At 52.7% G+C, this 22,609-nt stretch overlaps 2 protein-coding genes across 13 annotated transcripts in view; one reads left to right on the top strand and one right to left on the bottom strand.

Annotated features, from left to right (window-relative positions):
* The window catches only part of ANGPTL2 (angiopoietin like 2), a 33,948-nt gene extending 25,054 nt beyond the window's left edge, over window positions 1-8,894 (bottom strand). The window contains exon 1 of the mRNA XM_032478482.1: window positions 8,429-8,894. The gene's annotated coding sequence lies outside the window, so the exon portion shown is untranslated. The remainder of the gene's footprint in view (window positions 1-8,428) is intronic.
* The window catches only part of RALGPS1 (Ral GEF with PH domain and SH3 binding motif 1), a 269,898-nt gene that overhangs the window by 169,645 nt on the left and 77,644 nt on the right, over window positions 1-22,609 (top strand). The gene's annotated exons all lie outside the window — the stretch shown is intronic.

Consider the following 22,609-nt stretch of genomic DNA (forward strand, 5'->3'; position numbering starts at 1 on the left):
TACAAAAGAAGGAAAGGGACAGGGCACTGTGCTGGGTACCTGACATACACTGTCCCGGGGAATCCAGCGAGGTTGGTACTCCCTACCCCACCCCCCACCCCCGGTTTATAAATGACGGCACTGAAACCCAGACAGGCTAAGTGACTTGCCCAGGAGCACATGGTAGACAAGGGCCAGAGTTGACTCAGTCCAGAGCTGGGGTCAGCCTGACACCAAGGGCTGTGCTCTTTGTGTTGCCCTCGGCCTTGGAGTAATTTATTTTCCTTAAAGATTCCAACCCCCGTCCTCAGTTTTTTTGCAAGTTTGGCAGTTCTTAATGGGCAGTAATGAGTTTGTTTACTTTTTCTCTCAATATTTATTCAACTAATTGCATCTCAAGATAAATAATCCCCCAGCATTCCAGCCATCTTAGGTCTGGAGAAGAATTCAAACCCAATCAAAGAGATGCTCCTCAGTTTCTTCCTATGACCAACAAAGAAAAGCAAATCCAACTGTTTTCCTTGGCTTCAAAATGAAAATAAAAACGATTCTTGAAATTGCTTTTCCACATTGTATTGTGAGGAGTTTCCATTATGCACGGGTTTCCCCCCCAGCCAGTGGGGCTGGTGTGACCGACCCACGTGATGGACTCTGCATACTGGGAGGCCACCTCCCCAGGGCTTGGGTCCCTCACAGCCTCTGCTGGGCAGCTCTGACTGTCCCTGATTGGTCTGGTGTGGTGGAGCCACGCACCATGTGTCCTCGTCCCTCTCAGCACCACAGCACTGCAGCCAGGTGAGGGGCCACTGGGTGGGAAGAATCATTTTCATAAGACAGAGTTGTGTGTCCTGCCCTGTGGCAGAAGCTGCTTTCCTGGGGTCATCTTGTGAGCTCTTACTCAAAGGTTAGGGGTAAGAAAATTTCAGTTACTAAAAATAATAACTACAGCCAATTATCACTACAACCCATGCACTTTATTATATACATTATCTCACTTCATCCTCAAGCCATTATTTCAGGGTTGTCATGGATGGTGGCCCAAGTTGTGCACTGGGCAACTCTGGGGAAGCACAACTCACATTGATAGTCTTTGTAGTTTTGTATGAATTTAATTATAGCAGTTTTCTAATTCCCACAGAGATGCTTTTAAGGCTAACAGCAGAGCTAACAATTATCTTCATTGCAGGTGAGGGAACTATTGAGATTCAAAGTCCATGAGTCATTTTGCCCAAAGTCACCAACTTAACTAAGTAGCAGAGTCAGTAACAGAACCCCAAAATATACACCATGCTGAACATATACAAACAAAAGTTCTGAAGTGACAAGAAGCTCAAAAGAGATTATTCTCTGACACCCTCCCTCCAAGGCAGAGGGGAAACAGGAGAGCTCTTGGGACCCCCAGGACTGCTGACTCTGAATTAAATCCAGCCCTCAGGATGGTGATTCATCACTAAGCCATGTTGTAGTCCTGTCTGAGGGTTCACAAAACCCATCCCTTCCCCAGCCAGCTCTGCTCCATCATTCTGTGATTACAGATGAAAGCCAGGTATGAGTCCAAGCCAGAGGCACTGCAGGAGGCCTGAGAAGTAGGCCTCTGCCAAGGCAGTAAGGGAATCTGGAACTGCCACCTGGCCCCGAGCATGCCCAGCTGGCCCCTGACAGGAAGCTAGGGATTTGAACTATGCTTGAGTGAATTCGATGGACCTGAGCACGAATCAGGATGTTAAACCAACATCAGGACAGAGAAGAAACAATCAAAGCCTCAGAGTTGACAATTTTTCCTTCTAAAGCTGGTTGAGATGAATGATGTGCCAGTCGCATAGTACCAAATCATTTGGTAATCCAGGATGAGGGAGGGATCCAGATAGAGGAAAATTCCAGAAGGAAAGGCCCTAGAGGGCCCAGCTGAACACATGACCGATAGTATAGCTAATAACAGCTGTCACTTATTTGTTGTAAACTTACTGTGTGCCCCACCATACTCTGTCTCACTGGTGCTTGCGACTCTGTGAATAGGAGACCATGTGTGCTGGTTGGCCCCAGTTGAGACCTGGTGTCTTATTAATTATTAATAGCACTCTTTCTTATTCTCAAAAGTGTCCTGATTGGGTAACAAACTATATGATCCCCTTACCTGGGAGAGAGGTATTATCTTCATTTGCAGTGGAGGAAACCCAGGTCCAGAAAGGTTAGGTCACTCCTAAGAGCCCTTGGAGTAAATAGTGGGATGGGATTCTGTTATCAACTGCAGGGTCCATGCCTTCACTTCTATCAAGATTGTCTCCCCAACCAGTATGAATAAAAGGTGCCTGTCTGTCTGCTTGGCCAGGATGCGGATTACTTCTTAGTCACTCTTGACTGAAAAAGTAGAAAAGGCTTTCAGGTCAGCACAAGGGTGAGTCTTGTTGGATGTTAGAAACAGCTTCATGATCATCCAAGTGGTGAGACCCCAAAATGCGCATCTAGGATGAGCAGTGGTGTCCTCACCTTAGAAAACCTGGAGAAGGAACTGTGCACCACTTGTCCTGGGTGATTCACCGCCAGCCTGGAGGCCAGGGAGGGAATAGCCGCATCTCCAACTGCCATCCCCTCCCGGCCTAGGATCCTGTGACTCACCCCCACCAGAAGGCAGTGTGGGCACCCAGGGAGTCTGGGGCTGATTCCCAGACTCTGCCAGTTCAGCTCTTATTAGACCTTCAAATGAGCCATTTGTCCATCCATCTTGCCTTCCATCCATTTAGCCTTCCCAGCCAGCCAGCCATTGTGTGTTGCTCCAGCCTGGGTCTAGCCCTGTCATGAGTGATGGGAACACAGGCATGAGCCAGAGGCAGGTAGGGTAGGACCAGACAGATGTGCCTAGAAGAGTGACTGTGGAGAGTTGACTCTGCCTGATGACTCTGCCCCTGTGCTCCTGCCACTGGTGCGTTGTTGGCTCCAGGGCAGGGCTGAGTTCATGGTGGAGGCGGTTGTGGTCATACTGTGAGATCACAGGGCAAGAGGGGATGTGGTTAGGCAGTGGGGAGCTGGTTGCCTTTGCCAGGAGGACAAGGATTCTGCTATCTCTTTTTCACAGTGCATTATTTGGGAACCATTTTGAGATTCCCCCAAAGCCTATGCACTGAGCCCTTTGTGCCAGGAGCCTCGGCCAGCACAGCAGAGGCGGGAAAGTCTGCAGAAGCCATTTCAGAGCCTGGCTCCTGAGTTGGCTGCTGCATTTCCGGCAGTGCCTGGAGTGCTCTGGAGCCCTGGAACTGGAGAAGCCTCAGGCGAGATGGAGAAGCCAGGGATGGGGTGGACAGTGCTGCCCCAGGGCGGCTTCCTGGGAAATCCAGACCTTGCCTGGATCTGCTCTTCTGGGCCAGGCTGAGTGGTTGGCACCAAGGCCACCTCGGCCTGTTGGCAGGGCTCATCCCTTGAGCGCTTGGCCAAGCGCTTTGGGCCTACCTCGCTGATCCCAGTAACTCTGTAAGGCAGGGGCTACAGTTATCCCCATTTCACAGATGAGGAATCCGAGATAAGAGATGAAGTCTTGCCCAGGCCACAGAGCTCCCGAGTGTGGAACTGGGCTTGGAACCAGGTGTGTTGACTCCAGAGCCAGCTCTCTTCCTGACACCGTACCCAGCCCCCTGCCCTCCACATCATGTGCAGCTCCACACTGAACTCATATCTGGTCGTGTCAGTGTCCTGCTTGAAAACAGAGCCCATGTTGTCATGCCTCCCTGCCTCTGCACATGCTGTTCTTTCTGCCTCAGCACCTTCCCTGGGTCCTGCCTGATGCCTGCCTGCCTTCCTTGCTGAGTTGACCTCATCAGTCTGCTTCTCTGAGAAGCCAGCGGTTCTCAGTGAGGACCCCTCCCTCCTCCAGCACGCAGGAGCAGCCGTGGCTGCTGCCATCACAGCACCCGAGACACACAGGAGACACACAGCTCGTACTCATCTGGTTCTCTCCCCTCGGACTGCGAGCTTCTTCAAGGCGGGCTCAGGGCGGTTTCCCCTCTGAATAGCCAATAGCCAGGATGGCACCTGGGTGACTAAATAGGAATTCAAGGATTTAATTGAGCATTTCCCCTATGTCAGCCACTGTGCTGGGGGCTGGAGATGGAGCAGGAGCAAGGTGGCTCCCTGCCCTCAAGGGGCCACAGGTGTTGGTGAGACAGAGACCAGGTATCAGGGCCCTGATGGGGCGGCTCAGGGGGCTGGGGGCACCTAATCCAGCCAGGCGGAGCAGTGTGGCGCCTGAGGTTAAGAGGCATTTTGTCTGGCTTTGAGACGCCCTTCCCTCCTTTTATTCGTTCAGCTCTCTTCTCTGCCTGTCCCTGAGTGGGTCCTGGAGGTCCAGCAGTGACTGAGAGATAGGAGCTTTCGCTCGTAGAGGTTGGAGGGGGACCATCTTGGGCGGGACTTGGTCATTCCTAGAGCTGGGTGGGTCCTCAGGCATCTCTCAGAGATAAGAATCGAGTTCATTTAGGGCTTTTCTGAGGTGGTCTTGGGTGTGCCTTTCTGGAGGACTTGACAGCATGGGGAGGCTGGGGCTCTGGGGCTGCTGGCCCCACGGCAGGCTGGTTTCACCAGAGAATTGACCTAACACAATAGCTTGATTGTAAGAGGCCTCGCTCCCCCGCCACTCCAGCATGTTAACATTTCTGTGATCAGAATGTGTCTTCCAGCTGATGTGTACGTGTAACAGGACATTGTAGCATTTTAACCCCCCTCCCAAGGCTGTTATTAAGTCAGTCAATGGCTTAGAGTCCATGTGAGGGAATGTGGTTTTGTCATAGAAACTACCCTCAGAATGAGGTTCTGGTGTGACCTATCTATCACCACAAACTCCTAGCTGCCAGTGGCTGAATAACTCTTCTATTTGGGGTGTTTTATATAAATTCACAGAAAAGAAATGCTGTTCCATGAATTGATTCATTCTTAAGATTCCCACAGTATGTTTGTCGAGGATGGCAGTGGACTCAGAATGAGCCCAGATTTGGGTTTGAATCCTTGCTTTTTGGCCCACTAGTGGAGAGACCTTGGCAGAGGTGCTGTACTCTCTGACCCTCAGTTTCCTCCTCTGTAAAATGGGGACAGCAGCACGCATCTCTCAGGACCCTCGTAGTGCCACATGCCTCCTCCTCACACGTCTCCCATGTTTTGCGTTTGTGTGTTATTCGATTCACCTTCTGCCTCCTCCCACTGGGCTGTGGGTGCTGTGAAGCAGAGCCCCTCCCCCATCTGACTACTGTTGGTTGAGACCGTTTCAGATGAAGTGGGCTGTGATGCAGGGAGGCCAGAAGCTGAATGTACTTGCCTTGGGCGGGGCTGCTGCCTGTTCTGTTTGTTCTACTATAGGAATTGCTATAGTTCCTATAGTAGAACAAACAGGTTCCCCGATGTCTACTCAGGAATTGCTCAAGTGTGGCTGGTGTAGGTCATGAAGACCTGTGATCCAGTTCTGCAACCCTTGGAGTCTCCAAGTAGGGGTGCCGGACACTCACGAATGGTATCCCAGGCACACAGAGGAATGTTTGCCCGAGGCTCTGCCCCACTGAGCTGGTGCCAGAGCTGTGTGGCGCTGCCATGGGGGACAGCCACACAGAGCACCAGGTGCATGGGTCTCTGAGATAAGACAGCCTGGCTTGGAATCCGGTTCCACCCCTTATTGACTGCAGTACCGCAGGCATGCTGAGGCTCCTCTTAAGAGGGGTGGCAATGAGGCCTGTTCTGTCTCAGAGGTAGGCTTCTATGACAAGCAAATGATGCATGGAGTTGGATGAGCACATGGTCTTCAGAAGGGGTGGTGCAGCGTCTCTAAGATGGCAACCAAAAAAGACTCGGCTGCAAGACGCCTTGAATAGGGCAGTGGAGTGAGGTAAGAAAAGGCATGGACTTCGGAGCCATACTGACCAGGGTTCCAGTCCACAGAATCACCAACTGTATGACCTTGGGCCGGTTGCTTAACTTCTCTGAGCCTTAGTTTTCTCACCTGTAAAATGTGGTGCTAAAACTAGAACTTAACCTCCTAAGGTTGTAGTGACGATGAAATGAGAGAATGCACGTGCCCAGTGGTACTCAGTAAATCATTGTGGGGTTGAGCAGTGGATGAAGAAATGGCTTAATTGCTCTGCCCATGGGTTTGCAGCAATATTGTGCAGTCCCCTCCTGGGCCATGTGCATCACACAGTTTTGTCTGCCTTTACTGAGCAACAATCTAATTTTTGTTAGCCACGCCTGTGAGGTCAGTCAGAGTCTCTGCCCACAGAACATAGTGAGCCACCCTGGTTCCAGCTGGAGCCGGGAAACCTGCAGCTTCTACAGCCCCAGAGGTCTTGTGCTGGAGAAGCATATATTTAATGTCAGCTTTCCCAAATGCTTCCAGGAGTGCAAGGACCACTGAGACCTCTGCGGCCGCAGGAAAGAAGTTACTGTCCTGGGCTAAGATGCACCAGTGTTGGCTGTTGTAAGACCCACTGGACTCAGCCATCCTGTGGCCAGATTTGGTGATGGGGTGTTGTTTAGGGGCGAGGTCCCTGCCTCACCCTCTGCAACCCCAGGACAGGGCTGGTATTGGTCTTCCTGCTTTGTGGACTTCTGCAGCGCTGTGGTAGCTCAGTTTCCTCACCTACTGGTTCTGGCGAGGAGACCAGCAGGCAGAGGAGTGGTGCCTGTGTGGTTGGTAGGACGCTCTTGCTGTAAGGTTGGTATCAGATGCACCCAACGCCCTTTTGTCAGTGCCTCTGTACTCTCCCTTAGTGTGGACTTCTAGGACCTGATTTGCTGTGGTTGCCCCGCACATAAAGCACCCCCAGGCTCCTGGGAGGACCCCCAGTATGGGTGGCAGTAGTGGCCACAGCACTGGCTCAGCCTTGCTGGATTTTCTGACAACCTCTGCAGGATGTATGCAGGACAGAGAGAGACCCTGGGTCTCTGCTCTTCCCTTTCTGTGATTCTGATTGTTATGGCTCATAATACTCAGTGACTAATGTTTTCTGAGGGTTTGCCATGCACTAGGCACTCTGCTAAGGCCTTCCTGGGCATGGTCCCATGTGCTCCTCCTTGAAAGCCATGGAGTTCAGAGTGTAGGGTTCAAGTGCTGGTGCTGGCACTCACTAACCTGGTGGTCTCGGGCACAACACTTAACCACTGTGCCTCAGTTTCCTAGCCTGTGAAAGAGTGATGACTTACAGTATCTGTATTACAGGGTGGTTGTGAGGACTGTAGCCAAGTGCCTGGCTCAGAGTAAGTGCAGTTACTAATTATTATCCCATTTTGCAGATCAGGAAACTGAGGCTTAGAGAGGCTAAATGTCCTGCCAGTGTCACTTTGTTCATAAGTAGAAGAGCTACGATTTGAACCAAGCTCTTGAGCACCACCTTACTGTGCCTCAATTTGGAAAAATACATGTGGGGAGCATTTGGCCAGCTTCGGAAGTGGCATTCTCAACTTTCCTCAGAGCCCCAGTGAAAGGAGATCCTTCTCTAAGTAACCGAACTGGCCTCTGGGAGCTCTCATAATCCCACAGCAGAGGCAATAGCTGACCCGTGACACACATATCACAGGAGGAGAAGGGAGGGATCACTGAAGAATTTCTGTTTGGAAATGTTATCTAACATACGCTTTCAAGGGACTGGGAATGTGGAGCCTGCGCTGTCCCCGTTGCTGGGTGCCGGGTCCCAGGAAGCCTCACCCTCCCCTACTTCCCGGCCAGGCCACTTACAGCCTGATGGAGACCTGGGGTCCTGTCCAGTGCTAGGGGGACCACACGTCCTCAGACACACCGGGATACCAGGGCAGCACTTTGCGCCGAGTCACAGCGGCAGGAATCTCTGCCTGATATGTCCCTCCCGGCTCTGGACCCCGGGCTCCGCTCCTCCCCAGCTGAGGGTGTGAGCGAGGCTGCTCAACTCCGGGGAACTTTCTGAACAAGGGCTCCTGGCTCCCGGCTCCCGGCTCCCAGGGCAGCGTTTGCTTTTGCTTTTGCCTCGGTATAATCTCCAGCCAGGGTAGGTAGGAACCCAAAACTTCAAAACAACTTCCCAAGTCCTCAGGCTACCCTTGCCATCGGCAACTCGGGTCCGCTGGCCCCTCAAGCACACCCCTCCACACAAGCTCACACTCCCGCACACACCCCAGCTGCTGAGCCATGCCCCGGAGCCGCCTGCCCTCACCCCAGAGGCTCTTTGTCTGAAGGAGAGTGGGGCTTACTGATGAAGTCCTTGAAACCCCAGCCCATGACCTCACGCCCCTAGAATGCCACTCTCTGCCCAGGTGTCCACAGATCCCGCCCCAGCAGATGCCTTGTTGGGCTCCAAGTGAGAGCAGGAGTGCCCCGCTCTGGGGTCCAGCTGCGTGCTTCCCCCGCCCGCTCCAGCTGGAGGGGTCAGGGTTCTTGAACCCAGAGACCCGGGGCCAGCTGCTGCCTCTCACCCCATCCTGCGGTGCCACAGAGCTGGCCTCTTACCTCTTCCCTCCTGCCTTGGTCCCAGGGCAGCTCCTCACATGCTTCACCTCGGCCGTCAGTGGGGCAGCCTGGCCATGGCCTCCTGGAGGGGTCCCCGAGTCACAGGCCAGACCGGCGGCCGAGCAGCCCTGCCTCACTGGCCTCTGCTAGCTCAGCTCTGCCTCTGCAGTGGGGCTCCGGCCGCGGATGGGGCGGGGGCTGCCCGGGGGTCCTGCCAGGCCGTTCACAACCTGCCTTCTCTCACGGGAGCCAGCAGCTGCCTCAGTGCCATGCTCTGCAGGTCCGGAATGCAGGCAGCATTGCTCAGGGCTCGGGGTCCATCCTCAGGCCGTCTGCGGCAGCCTCATTTGAACTCCCAACTCCTTTGTGGAGCCTTTACATGCCGCTGGAGGAAACTGTGAGCACAGCCTGACCCTGGTTGGCTGCAGGCACTTCTCTCCACCCACCAGTGCAAGAGGATCCCCCAGGCCCCAGAAAGGCTCCGGGCCTCCCCTCAGCCCCAGACAGAGGCGGGCCGCCCGGTGATGTCACACTAGCTCCAGCCCCAGCTGGCCTGGCCCCTCCCGCCCCAGCCGGCTTTGGCGGCCTTGGCCAGCCCCCTCCTTCCTTGGCACAAGCAGCCTGGCCAGCTCTGCTCCCTGGCCCAACCTCTCCCAAAAGCCGGGGCAGCCCCTGGTGCGCTCTGCTAAAGCAGAGAGCTTCCCCACTGACTCAGGTAATGGGTTTAAATCTGCTCCAGCTGTGCAGGCAGCAAGCGGGCATGTGGGCAGCAGGGAGCCGGGTCCTCCCCCTGGGTGGCTCCCTCACCCAGGTACTGCCCCACCGAGCCCCAGGTGGGCAGGAATGGCAGCCCACACAGATGGCCTCTCCCCATCAGCTGCCCTTCTTAGAGGCTTCACTCTCACCTTTAAACCCTGAGGGAGGGAGCCCAAGGCTGTCTGCACAGAAGCCAGCAGGATCTGTGCTGTGAAAGTTAGGGAGAGACAGTGGCTTAGGACAGTGGAAATACCACGGGCTAGGGGTGAGGGCAGCCCTGGGGAACCACGCTGTCACTTCCCACCTGAATGGCCTTGACTGAGTCACTTCATCTCTCAGGCATCCCTCTCATGTATCAGTAAATGAACTAAGACGAGTAATCTACCTCTAAGGGCTGCAGTGAGGATTCAGTGAGGTCACACAGGGAAGGGCTTGGCACGGGATGGATGCCTTAGTGGACTGGACTCAGGACTCTGGTGTTGAGCGGGCCAGGGCTTGCTCTCCCAGAACTTCCACTGTGGCCTCGCATCCGGCTCTTTGAGGAACACGTACTGGGAGTCCATCAGCATCCTCAGCCCAGAGTCTGTCACCGAGTTAGAGCTTGTGAATGTTTGTAGAATCAGAGCAAGAGAGGAAACAGCCCTGGACCCCAGAGTGAGCAGTGCTACAGACTGGTCATCACGGGCAGGCAGAGGACGGAGGGCCAGGCCGGCTGGGTGGGAGGAGGCGAGTACAGGGAAGGGAGCCGCTGGACGCAGGGTCATCCCTCTGCCTGGACGACAGCCGTGTGCAATACTGGTGGTAACTCTTTCCTTTCAGAAAAAATTTTGGCGATGGTTGTTGTAGTGGCGATGATAACTGAGTACAAATTGGGAGAGAAAATTTAATGGGGTTCTCCACACCCCAGGCACAGCATATCATGTTTCTAATTCTGGGGCAAACAGGCCCACCATGGTCCTCTAGCCCTCAGGGTCTCCACTCCTGTCTTTGCAAGGAGCAAATTTTCTTGCCTCAGCTTCTCCAGAGGGCCTGGAAGGTCCTGGTGGTGCTGTGGTGGAGCCGTGGCGGGGGGAGGGGGGGCATGGTGTGCTGGGGGCCCAAGATCAACAGAAGCACATAGAATGGGCCTGAATTCTTGTCCCTGAGCCTTACCCTTGACAGCCTGGATGCAGGCATGTTCCCTTCTTTCCCTTCCTCCCCCTCCTCCTCTCTCTCTGTCTCTCTTCTCCAGGATGTGTTTGTTGGGAACCTGCTCTGAGTCAGCACCAGGAAGCCTAAGTCCCTGTCTTCACAGAGCTCACAGGCAGGAGAGGAGACAGACGGACAGACTAGGGTGCACACGAAGTGCTAGGCTAGATACGGGGAGTATCTAAGCAGGAGGCCTGGTTAAGCAGTCAGGACAGGCTCCCTGATGAAGTGTTGCTTCAGCTGAAGCCTGAAGGCTGGCATGAGTTAGCAGCTGGTGAGGCCGGAGGGAGGCTGGCCTGGGCAGAGAGGGTAGTGTGGAAAGTTCAAAGATGGCCCCAACAATATCTCCCCATCCACAATGAGACCTTGACACTCCTCCCACTGAGAGGTAGGGTCTCTGTCCCCTCCCTTTGAACTGGGTGGGTTTGTGACTGGCTTGTGACCAGTGGAATGAAGTGGGAATGACACTGCCTGCCTTCCAAGGCTGGGTGAAAAAAGGCAGTGCGGCTTCTGCCTTGTTCGCTGGGACACTCTGGAGCCCTGAGAGTCCCGCTGCCTGGGAGCTGCCATGCACAGGCCACGTGTACTGTAGGTCCCAGCTGGCAGGCAGCGTCACCCCCAGACATGTGAGGAAAGAGGCCCCTGGCCAATGAGTCATCCTTCCCGTGGAGACCCCAGACATCAGGGGGGAGAGACAAACCATTCTGCTGTTCCGTATCTGCTTTCCTGACCCACAGCATCCACGAGGGTAAGAAAATGGTTATTTTAGGCCGCAAAGTTTTGGTGGTAATTTGTAACACTGCAGTGGTAATGGGAGCAGACCCTGAGGCAGGGAGAATTGAAAGGAATTCTTCTGAGGAGCCGAGAGGACTGCGGTCTGGGGTGAGAAGGGGAGTGTGGCGGGTGATGAGGCCTTGTCAAAGGTGGGACTTTATCCCAAGGGCAGTCAGGAACCACTGAAAGTTTCTGAGTAAGACAGGGTTCTGGCTTGCTTTTATTTTTAAAAGGCCACACTAGTGTGGGGTGCAGACTGGATTGATGGGTGCTGCCGTCGAGGCATCGGAGCTGCTGGGAGCTGGCGGCAGCCATCCTGGTGAGAGAGGCAGTGGAGTGGTGGGGCTCACTGAGGCAGGAGGAACTCCCAGGACTTTCCCTCCCTTGGCAAACAGGTGCCGCCCAAGTCCCCTGAACACTAAAACAAACATGCTTCCATAATCAAAGTTCCTGGGATCCCATCCAGTTCCTGGGATCCCACCAAGCGCTGTATTGTTTTGGTTTTAGAATTGCCACTTGGTTCATTTTTATGGGTCCCATTTTCTTCTGAGATTCTCTATCTACTCTTTCATTCTATCCTTCATTTCCTGAAAACCCTTTGCATATTTATAACAGCCATTTTAACGTCCTTGTTTACTAATTCCAACATCTGGGTCATTAGTGGGTCTGATTTTATTGACTATTATTTCTCTTGACCATGGGTCCCATCTTCTTGCTTCTTCACATGCCTATAATTTTTAAATTGTATACTGGACATTTTGGATGATACACTGAAAAAAACTCTGTATTTTACTGTCTTCCTCTAAGAATGTTGTGTTTTGTTCTGGCAGGCAGTTACATTACTGGCATATTCCCTTGATCTTGTGGAGGCTTGGTTTGTAGGTTTTGTTCAGGTATGTTTATTTTGGTTTTGCCCATAATCCTAGAGTATAACCATTATTCCTGGATTTACTTGTAAGGCATGGCCTTTCTGGGATTAAACTGAGAACCTTAAGTGCTTGCTAAGCCCCTTTAACTTGGCAGGACTTGAACTCCAAACTCCACCTTCCAGGTGGCTGCTGAACTTTCTGCCACCCTACTGCTTTCTTTTGGGCTCCTGGGAGTCTTCTCTTTACATAGACACAGTTTAGGGTTAACTAATGATTTAAGGGGAATTTGTGTAGTAATTTTGGAGCTCCTCTTTCTGTGGCTCTCTCCTTTCTAGCATTTCCCCCTTCCGTTTCCATCCTCAAGGTCCAACTGCTTTCTCTTCTTCCCGGCCAGTAATGCTGTTGCCTTCTGTTTTATCATCCTGTGTATCACCATGACCTGGGAAGTGCCCCGGTGTACTTCACATCTTTCAAGGACCATGTCTCCGCCAGCTTCTATTGCTTTGGGTTGTTCTCACGTGCTTTCAAGCAGTTGTCTTTTATTTATTGTCCAGCTTTTATCATTGTTACCGACCAGAGGGTTAGTTCAATACAGTCTACTTCTCCTTTTCAGGAACTGGACCTCTCCACATCCCAATTGAATTTGTCTTCCCACCCAAATCCTCTGTACTCCTGGTTTTGCTGGTGCCCTACCATAAACCTAGCCAGCTGGTTGGTGGTTCTTAATTTAGTTGTCTGCCCTCCCTGTTCTTGGTCATAGGCTGTTGGGAAATACTAGCAAATCCCCAAAATTTGTAGATTGGTTCAGCTCAGTGTACCCATCAGTGTACCCACCTGGGCACCAGAAGATGGAAGAAATGTGTGCTCCCCGCAAGCCTTGTTGGAGTACCTTCTGTCGCTCCCTGTGATGTGCTGGGCGTCAAGCTCAACATTTTCTATGTATTTTTTTTACTTCTCCTCCCAAAACCCCCTGAAAGAAATACTGCTATTCTGTTCTCCTCTGGAGAGGAGTGAGGCTTGGCAGAGAGAAGTTCCTTGCTCCAGGCCACACTGCTAGGACGCAGGGGGACAGTGACTAAGACTTATTTCAAAGGTAGCACAAAGACTATTGTGTTGTCCTGAAAACAAATAGCATTTCTTCCATTCTAACTTTTTTTTTAAACTCTTTTTCTTGTTTTGAGTTCTCTGAAGTCAGGCTGCGTCTTAAAGCATGTCAGGGTTTAATTGGCAGCACTTTTTCTTTTTCACTAGAACATGACACATTTAATGGTTGGTGACTTCTCCGATTCGAGGAAGTGTGGCAGTTTTTTTAGTGATCAAGGCTGCAGTGAGGTTGACCCATGGGTGAGGGACAAAAAGGCAGGGCCCCTCCTGTCCTGGTCAGCTGGTCTTGGAAAGGCTTAGGGGAGCGTCCAAGCATCGGAAGGCTGTGGAACTTCCCAAAAGCCTCCATCCATCCAGATTTAATAAAACAGCTGCCTCTGAGCTGAGAGTGAGCCAGCTGGTCCCCTCCTCTCCTGGAGGTGTTGTGGCTGGGTCCTGTGACTTGCTGCCTCGTGCCTGACAGGGGAGCCACGTGCTCCCTGGCTCTGGTGAGAGGTTAGGAGACTTTGTTTATGGGAAGATTCTAAGGCAGGGCTATTAGATATCCTGTTCTGCCCAGTGTCACAGAGGATGTCCAGGCACATAGAAAGCCCTTTGAGGACACTGTGTCTGTTAAGTACTTGACATGTCTTTCCAAATGTCAGAACAGGGCGCATTCTCAGTTACAAAGCAGCTTAGAGAGCCTGCTGTGAGCCTGTGTGTGTCCCATTTCATTCCTGACTTCCCAGTCCACCTGCCAGGGCACAGAGTCAGGGCAGCACCTCGCCTCAAGCCCTGACATCACCTAACAGTCACACATTTGCTCTTCAGTCAACAGATATTTATTGAGCCCCATCTAAGCACCAAGTGTGGACTCCAGGTTAATCTGCCCAAAGCCAATTTGCTGAGACTTTAGTTGACTGGGTTTCATTTTATCTTCATAACAGTACTCTAAGGAATGTTCTCTTGGTCCATCCCTGCGGCTGACGTGGGAGTTCATCCCCAAGAAGGCAGAACAAGGAACAGAGAGAGGAGAGATTTAATTTCAGTTTGCTGGTTCTCTTTGTAGCTTCATAACAAAAACTTCCCAGCAAATTTCCAAAGCTGTTTAAAATCATCCCCATCCTATATAAAAAGTTTTAAAACTGTGGCTTCTGGAACATTGTCTGTGTCAGAAAGGACCTTTGTCTCAAACAGGAGGTGAGGGGCCAGAGGCAGTTTTACGGCCAGTGGGGGAGGTCCCCAAGCCCCTTACAGATGGACACCTGCTGAAATCCTCATCCCGCGGAGCGGCTGGGCTGTTGCTGATGTTGCTTGTCTTTCCTGGGGCCCAGTGAGACACCTGAGCAGATAGATGAGCATTTCTGGCAAGAGACTGATGGACTGAGCTTCCCAGGCACGAGGCCATGGTGCGGTCACCAGGCAGAGGAGCTGGTGCCGGCAGGGAGATGGGCCAGCGTCATCAGAGAGATCTGAGGCTGAGCCTGGGACTGCCTTGCTCTGGGCTCTGTCCTGAGCATCTCACTCGAGACCTAGCAGGTGGAAGCCCACGAGAGATGTCTGTGGAATGACTGCATGGGAAAGCTAGCATTCTAAAGGTCTCCCTATGTGGCACATCCAGGGTTTCTGACTGTGTCTTCAGGGTGAAGGCAGCAAGGAGTGCCATTTGGGAGTGTGGCTAGGAGGAGAGGGGGCAGGAGACCCGGGAAAGGAAGGACAGCTGCCCTAATGTGGTGAAGCTCTGTCTAGACCAGTGACGGGCTGCCCCAGGCCTGTCCCAGGCTGGCTCTGGGGGCCCCAAGTGACTTCTCCCTCCACTTACCTGGCTCCCGGGGCCCCCATCTCAGCCCTGCCCTCCCCGCTTCTCCACTGCTCCATCAGCCAGGCAGGTGCAGGAGGGAAGGCAGTACCTGTGATGGGCCTTTCGAGGCCGTCCTGTCAGGTGTGGATGGGGCAGCAGAGGGGCATCCGCTCACATTCCTAGCAAGTGCAAGTTGGGTGATGGTGGTGTTCCCAGCATGAGTCCCTCTCCCCCCGCATGGCAGCACCAATTTGCAAAGTTTTGGCATTTGTTTATCACCCTAGAGTCTCACGGCAGGCCTGGGGTTGGGGAGGGCAGCAGCTACTCCACTTTGTAGATGAGAAATGTGAGCCTGAAAATATGGTCATTATTACGTCATTTATTAAGTGTAGACTGTGTGTGGAGCGTTGTGCCCATCCTTTCGCTGGCCTTATCTCCCCAAATCTTCACAGGGTCTCTGTGAGGGCGGTGCTCCAGGCAGGGCCTGATGACTCCTCGTGCCCTGCTTGGGCACTTTGTCTCTGTGAGCTCCTTCCCCCATTAAAAGTATTAAAACTCATCTTCTGTGACTCCATCAGTGTAAGGACAAATATGTTAACATCATACAGTAAAGCATTTTCTGACCTAAAGTGTCACTTTTTACTCTCATTTTAAGAGAAACTAGACCATTTTCGTGAGCCCCTAATAGTATCATGAGCCCCAAATAACTGCGCCTGCTCTGCGGGATGGATGGAGGCCCTGACTGCGAGTCCACTCTCCCTCCTACGCAAATTTGGAACCCAAAATGGCTTTTTTAAAAAAGCCTTTTTTAGAAGTTTGGCACAAATTCATTTGGTGGTAAAATCCGACTTGAATTGAATTGACGTGAGGTTCTGTGTAGTGTCTGGACTGCTTAACGTCACCCCCACGTGTTTACGGGGGCTGCCCGCCTCCGCCGGGCAACGCGGCCGCGCACCCCCTCCCCACCCCCGCCCCAGTGGACTCATTTGCTTGTAGATCCGCTCTCCTCTCCTGGACCGGAGTTCCTTGAGAATGGGACCGTGTTGTGTTCATCTCTATGGATACAGATATTAATCATTTCTCTTTAAATCCATCATTTCCTCTTTCTCAATGAACCCACAGGGAACTGCCGTTTACAAATTTCTCTCTAGCTGGGATCCAAACCAATTATCCAGCGCCTGGCGGGGGTGGGGGGTGGGGTGGTCTCTGGATTTGCTTTGCATGAGCAGATATGAGGAGGAGGTTTGCGCTCAGGTCCTTGGAAGCAGACAAGGGGCACAACTTCATGGAAAAAAATAATGGAGACAACACGGATTGAGCACGTATTGGGTGCCAGGCGCAGTACTAAAGGTTAATATGAATTGTCTTATTTATACTCATAACAACTCCATGTGACAAGAACCATCATTTTCCTCCTTTTAGAGCTAAGGAAAATAAAGTTTGGAGAGATTAAGTAGCTTGCCCAAGGGCATAGAGCTATGAAGTGATGGAGCAAAGATTCAGACCCAGGCACATGAACTTCTGAGCATGATTTCACCCCTGGTGCCACCATGATGGTGCCTGAATCCGGCCTGGTTCCCAGAGAGTGGCCTGAGCTCAGGACAGTGGGAGCTCTCAGCAGAGGCTGGAGGAGCTGTTTTCACTGCACTCGTGGTGAGACCTGGGGCTCAAGCAGCGCTGAGCAGTGAGACTCGGGGCCAGGTGATAAAGTGCCACAGAGCACAGCAAAGGGCCAGCCCACCACTCAGTTATTCCACACATTTCTACTGCCAGGCACTGAGGACACAGCACAGACACAGCCCCTAGCTTTTGGAGTGTGTCTCCTCGAGGAGGCAGGCAATGAAGAGATAAGATAATTTCCAAGGCTGATGAAACCAGTTAGTGGAACAGGGAACGACAGGGGTGGGAAGGATGCTGTTTTAAACAGTGCGCTCAGGAAAAGCTTCTAGGAGGAAGGGTCCCATGAACCGAGGACTGGAAGGAGGCAGCCATGCAAAGGAACAGCATGTGCAAAGGCCATGGGGTGGAGATGAGCTTGGGCCACCCGAGGATTGAAAGGCCAGTGTGGCCAAGCAGAGGTGACAAGCAGGAGAGTGGAGGGAGGCGAAGTGAGAGAGGCAGGCCAGGGCAGGTCCTGCAGGCCAGGTGAGGCCTTAGGCTTAGATTCAGAGTGTGGTGGAGGCCTCTGGAGGGTTGTAGACAGGAAAGTGATGTGCACAGCTCTGCATTTTCTCAGTTTCTCTCCTGGTGCTGGGTGGAGAGTGGTCCAAGGGAAATGAGAATGGAGCTGAGAACCCTGTTAGGAGACTCGAGGGGCTGTCTAGGTGGGAAGCAAGGGGACTGGCACCAGGGCAGTGTTATGGAGACAGTGACCAGTGGTTGGATTCAGGATAGGTTTTGGAGAAAGAGCTGACAAGAACCCAGCACAACTGATAAGGTGAGAAGCAAACCGCGCTGTTTAGCACCTTAAAGATTTGCCACTTAGGAGCCTAGAAATAGAGTTCTGGGGACGAGGTAGTGACCCACAGTCAGGATTGCCATGTCCTGTTGGGCAGTGCACACCCTGCACAGCTGTACATGGCAGCCCTGACCACAGCCGGTGCTGACAGTTGGGTAGTGTTGGGCACCATACTCTAGGAGTGTATGGAAATACGTGCCAATAGGGAGCTGGAGAGAGGGGACCCCACCCCTGACACTAACAGAAATAAGTGGGGGGACTTGGGAGTGAGGTTGAGGTATGCAGATGTGTTGGTATCTACATTTTTGAATTGCTGTTCACATGATCCTGTGTGTCTCCTCAGGCTGCACTGGACTGGAGAAGTCCATTTACTTACCCTATTCCTTGAACTAATTAGTTTTCATCGTTGAGGTAGCCCCTGAGATGGATGCTCACAAGGTTAACATCTGGAGAAACATGACAGCTCAGGGTCTCCTTGGGCTTGCTGGAAATCATTTCCAGCAAAGATTTGTAGCTCTGCTGCCCCAAACCTAGAACGGGGAACTTTGTAGCAGGCCCTGTCAGGGAGAGGCAAGAACTTGAAAACCAGCTGTGGCCCTTGAAAACCAGAATGGGTTGTTTCTGCATCTTCCCAGGCTTAGAACTCTCAGACCCGCCCCAGGTACTCTGACCAGTAGGTCAGGGGTACTCACGCAGGCCCTGTAGGGAGTGGGGGCAGCTGGTGCAGGAGACTTGCTTCAGCTTCTCCGGTGTCCACACCACCCCCTGCCCTCCCTCCCACCCTCTCTGAGCTGGGCCAGATAAATCTCAGCTCTGAGGCTGAAACCCTGGTGGGCTAGGGTTAGGTTTCCCCTGTGCTGGTTATTCTCCAGTTGCTGCCCCAGATCCTCTCTGTGGCACCCTGCCCTGTGTCCAGAGGCCAACCTGTGTGGATTGTCCAATGGACCCCCTTGACGTCTGGCTTCCGGTTGGGTTTGGCCAATGGCAGGAGTCGGCAGGAGACGAGAAGGTGGGAAGAAGGTGAGGCCAGGCAGATTGCCAGCTCCCTCCCTGCTGGACCATGGCCGTCCTGGTGGTGTAAGGGGAGGCAGCCAGGCCTGGGTTTGAATTCTACCTGTAATTAACCATGTGACTTCTGAAACGTATCTCTGCATCTCAGTGTTCTTCATTTTAAAAATGTGGATAGTAATACCACCTTCCCAGGATGGTGGGGAGGGGTACGTGAATCAGTGTGAGTGCAAATAGCCTAGATACTGAGTCCTCTGAAGGTCACTGTCATTTTGTATCTCTCCAGGTGGCCTCCTTTAGTTTTCCCTCTGTGGTTTGTGTGTCTGTCAGTCCCAGAACCCCTCCTGCAGAGCCTCACTACCGACAATCCGTTAGTCAAAGAAGTGCTTCCCTGCCCCTGCCTTGATCTGCCGCCTGTATGTGAAGTCTCCTTAACCAAGGAAAACAATCGTTTTATCACGGTGGGAAGCAGGCTTATGGAAAGTGCACACATACACATCCAAATGTGGTTTGTAACATTTATTGAGTGCTTGTTGTTCCTCACAATAACCCCATGAGATAGGTTCCTTTATTATTACCCAATTTTCAGATGCAGAAACTGAGGCTTAAGAAGTCACTTGGCTTGTCCAGGGTCAGACGTGAGTAGGTGGTGGGCTGGTGTTGAACTTGGGCAATCTGGCACCAGGAGGAGCCTGGCCTCCTAGGCCCTGGTCACCTGCCTCTGTCGTGGGGAAGCCTCAGCATTCCAGGCTCCAGGAACCAAGTCATTTTAGATAATCAAGGTGACCAGAAAGCTACCAGGTTCTCTCTTAGAACATCCAGTGCTTTAAAAATCTTTATCCATTCTCTTTAAGCTTTTCACACAGACCCACACAGACACACACACACACACAGACACACACACACACACACACACACACACACACACGCCCACTGGCTAATCGCAGTACTGACCTCTCCTTGGTGACTCAGTCGTCTTGAATAGACTAACTTTACTGCCTATAAGCTCCAGGCAGCTGTGTTTGTTGTTACTTTTCTAGCTCTTCTTTCCATGGCAGCAGTCACCTTCCCTTCCTGGCCTCCCACCCGTCTCCTGATTTGTTGCTTCTCACCAGCTGAGATCCCTGAAATCTGATAGAATTATTTCCACATAAGAGTAGCTGGGTACTCCACCAGTCTAAAGGGCTCTCCTGTGAGTCAAGTACACGAAAGTCAGTGCAAAGGCCTTCGGGACTTACAGGTCTGTGCTCTTACAAAATACCTGCCGTCTGCTGCACACTCCCTGTGTGCCTGGCCGGGCGGGAGGCCTTTTATGTGGATTTTTTTCATTGAAACCTCAAAAACAGAACCTTCCAAGAGAGATTCTATCTACTGCCTTCCATTTTAAGTGATGAAGTAGCTCAGGCATGGAAAGGTTAGGGAGTCTACCCACTGCTGCACCGCCCGTCAGGGGCAAACCCAGGCTCTGGATCTGGGCCTGTCTGAATCCAAAGTCCACAACCGTAATAGGGTTTACGCAGCCACGTGAGGATGGGCAAGTCGGGGAAGCTCCAACCTGCATCTCTTCACTTGGAGGATAATGCTGTTTGTTCCCAGGGTTAGTATGAAGGTGTCACGTGCTCTGTGCACAGTAGGAACTCTATGTACGTTGGGCCCCCTGTGCTCATTATCCCTGCCCATCCTGGATCTGAGGTTCTCAATCTCTAGCGACTTTGGAATCACCTGAGGGCTCATTAAAACATGGTTTGCCAGGTCCCACCCCAGAGATTCTGATTCTATAGGTCTGGAGTAGGGCCTGAGAATTTGCATTTTTAAAAAGTTCCCACGAAGCTGTGCTGTGGGATCCATTGCTCAAGACAGATGGGTTTGCTAAGAAGGTGAGTCCGGGTGGCCGGCAGTGACCGTCCCTGCTTCTGACGGCTGTTCCCCCTGTGCAGGTGCCAGTTGGGTATCAAGCAGGGAAAGTGTGTTTTGGCTTCTCGCAGCCTTTTCCTGGGAGCTGGCTTGATGCTTTTAGTCCCACCCTTCTGCTTCTCCACCAAAATGCCTGAGTGTCACCAACCTGGGGAAGTGTAGTGTTTAAGCAGCATGGCGATGTCTGGACTGTGAAGGTTCATTCAACCAGTTTTATTAACATGCCCCTGATTTCCAATTGCTTTCCTGTTTCAGAATAGAAAATAAAAGGCACATGAAAAAGATAATAAATCATCTTGCAGGAATTACTTCTATAAATTATCTAACCCCCTTCCCCCTCTCAAAAAACCCTTTTGAAGCATCACCCAGGCCAGATACACTTTCCTTCACAACTGGAATTTTAGGTTTATTTATATGCTGGTATGACTGGTGTTCTCCTCTCCCCTAGCAGGCTGTAAGGGTGGGGTGGTCACCTTGCCACCTCTGGGTCTCCAGTGCCCAGCCCAGGGCCTGGCACACAGCAGCAGGTGCTCAGCTGGCATTGCTGTTGGATAGAAAAGTGACAGGCTTGGTGGCACAGTTGTGGGTGCTAGAGTCAGAGGGACCTAGATTGGAGCTGAAGGCCTGCCCTTCCAAGCTGAATGGCCTTGAGCAAGTAACTTCTTTTTTGTGCCTTCGTTACCCTCTTTGTAAATTGGGAATAATAAAAATAATACCCATATTTCATAGGGTTGTCTTGAGAACTAAATGACATAAGGTATCCAAAGTGCCTGCCATGTAATAAGTGCTTTATTTTTTCTTCATCATTATCTTCATCCTGCCATGTAGGCCAGTGTACTGATATAGAGTGTGGGCTCTGAAACCCAACTTCCAGGTTCAAATCCTGGCTCCACCACTTAGTAGCCGTGTGGTCTTGAATGATTCAAGTCACCTCTCTGTGCTCCAGGGTCCTCATCTGTAAAGCAGGCACCAGCCTCGCAGAGTTCTTGTCAGCAGTAAGGACAACGTGTGTAAGGTGCTTCCTCTTCTGCAGAGCCATGAGCCAGCAGCTTGGGCACATGAAGAGGACATGGAGGCAGGAGGTGGCACAGTGCTTGGGGGTGGGGGTGCTGCCCTTGTCCCCGATGCCCACCCACCCGCAGCCCCACCCAAGAGAGAGAAGAGCAGCGAGGCAGGAGAGCGCCCCTGGGCAAGGAGACATCCCCAGGCTTCTGTGGCTGGAAACCCCTCTTCTTGGCAGCCCCTGGAAGAGCAGCTCCGTCCTCAGCTGGCTTTGATTAGGCTCACGGGCTGGAGAGCGTGCTGTGGTGGCGTCCCCCTCCCAGAGCTGCCTTGCCTGCAGACGTCACCCCTTCCCGCTACCTGCCAGGCTGGGGCTGCGCGGGGCGGGCTGCACCCTGCAGGGACGAGCCCCCGCCCGCCCGCCCACAGGCCTGCCATCGCCTTTCTTCCCCTGCCAGACTAGTTATGGGTAGCCCCGGGCCCGGCCCTCCTCCCCAGCATTGTCAGAGAAGCTTTCAACACCTCGAAATCCACCCCGGGGGGAACCTCCCCCGTCCCCTTTAACGTGGAACCCAGACCGTCCTGGTTTCTATGTGTGCAGAGCGTTTGGTAAACAGAATGCTTGAGCCCTGACTTGCTGGAAGGGGCGAATCCCAGCTGACGCCCCAGACGCTCAACCTATTTTGGGCCTTGTCTCCCCCCCTCCCCCACCGCTGAGCTCTGTGGTCACAGTGATCATCTGGACCCCCCACCCCCACCCCCAGCACCCACCGTGGGGGTCGGAGGGATGGCCCGAGGACCCAGTTTTGGGTTCCTTTCCTGTTAGAGCATCGGCCCAGCCAGGTCTGCAGCCCCCTGCCCCCCGGGCTGCGCCTGCTGATGCCTGGTATCCACTTAGCAAATGCTCTTGTCCCTGCTCCCCCCGTGAATGCTGTGATTCAGCACACACAGAGAGGAGCTTCACTTAAGAAAGAACGTATTCACGGCCGCCATCCAGCTCCAGCAGGCGCCGGGAGACAGCTGCCGGCTCCCGCCCGGCCGGGTGGGAGGGCTGCCCGCCCTCCACACACAGAGGGGTCTCTCCTCCTCCTTTTTTTTTTTATGACCCACAGTCTTTTTTAGTCGCTGGACTAAATGCAGTTTAAATCTGTGTTCAGAACACCTTATTAATAAGAAGCAGATTAATAGTCTCCTGGAATTAAGAGAACATCACCCAGTCAACAAAATATGTGTCACAGGCCTGCATGCGCCCAGCGCTGGGCTGGGTTCCTTTGCCGGAGCCAGAGGATGCTGAGCCCATGGCCTGTGAGCCTCTCCCCACCTGGGAC

This window comes from Camelus ferus, chromosome 4 (assembly GCF_009834535.1).
Source record: "Camelus ferus isolate YT-003-E chromosome 4, BCGSAC_Cfer_1.0, whole genome shotgun sequence".
In the NCBI taxonomy this organism is placed as follows: Eukaryota; Metazoa; Chordata; class Mammalia; order Artiodactyla; family Camelidae; genus Camelus; species Camelus ferus.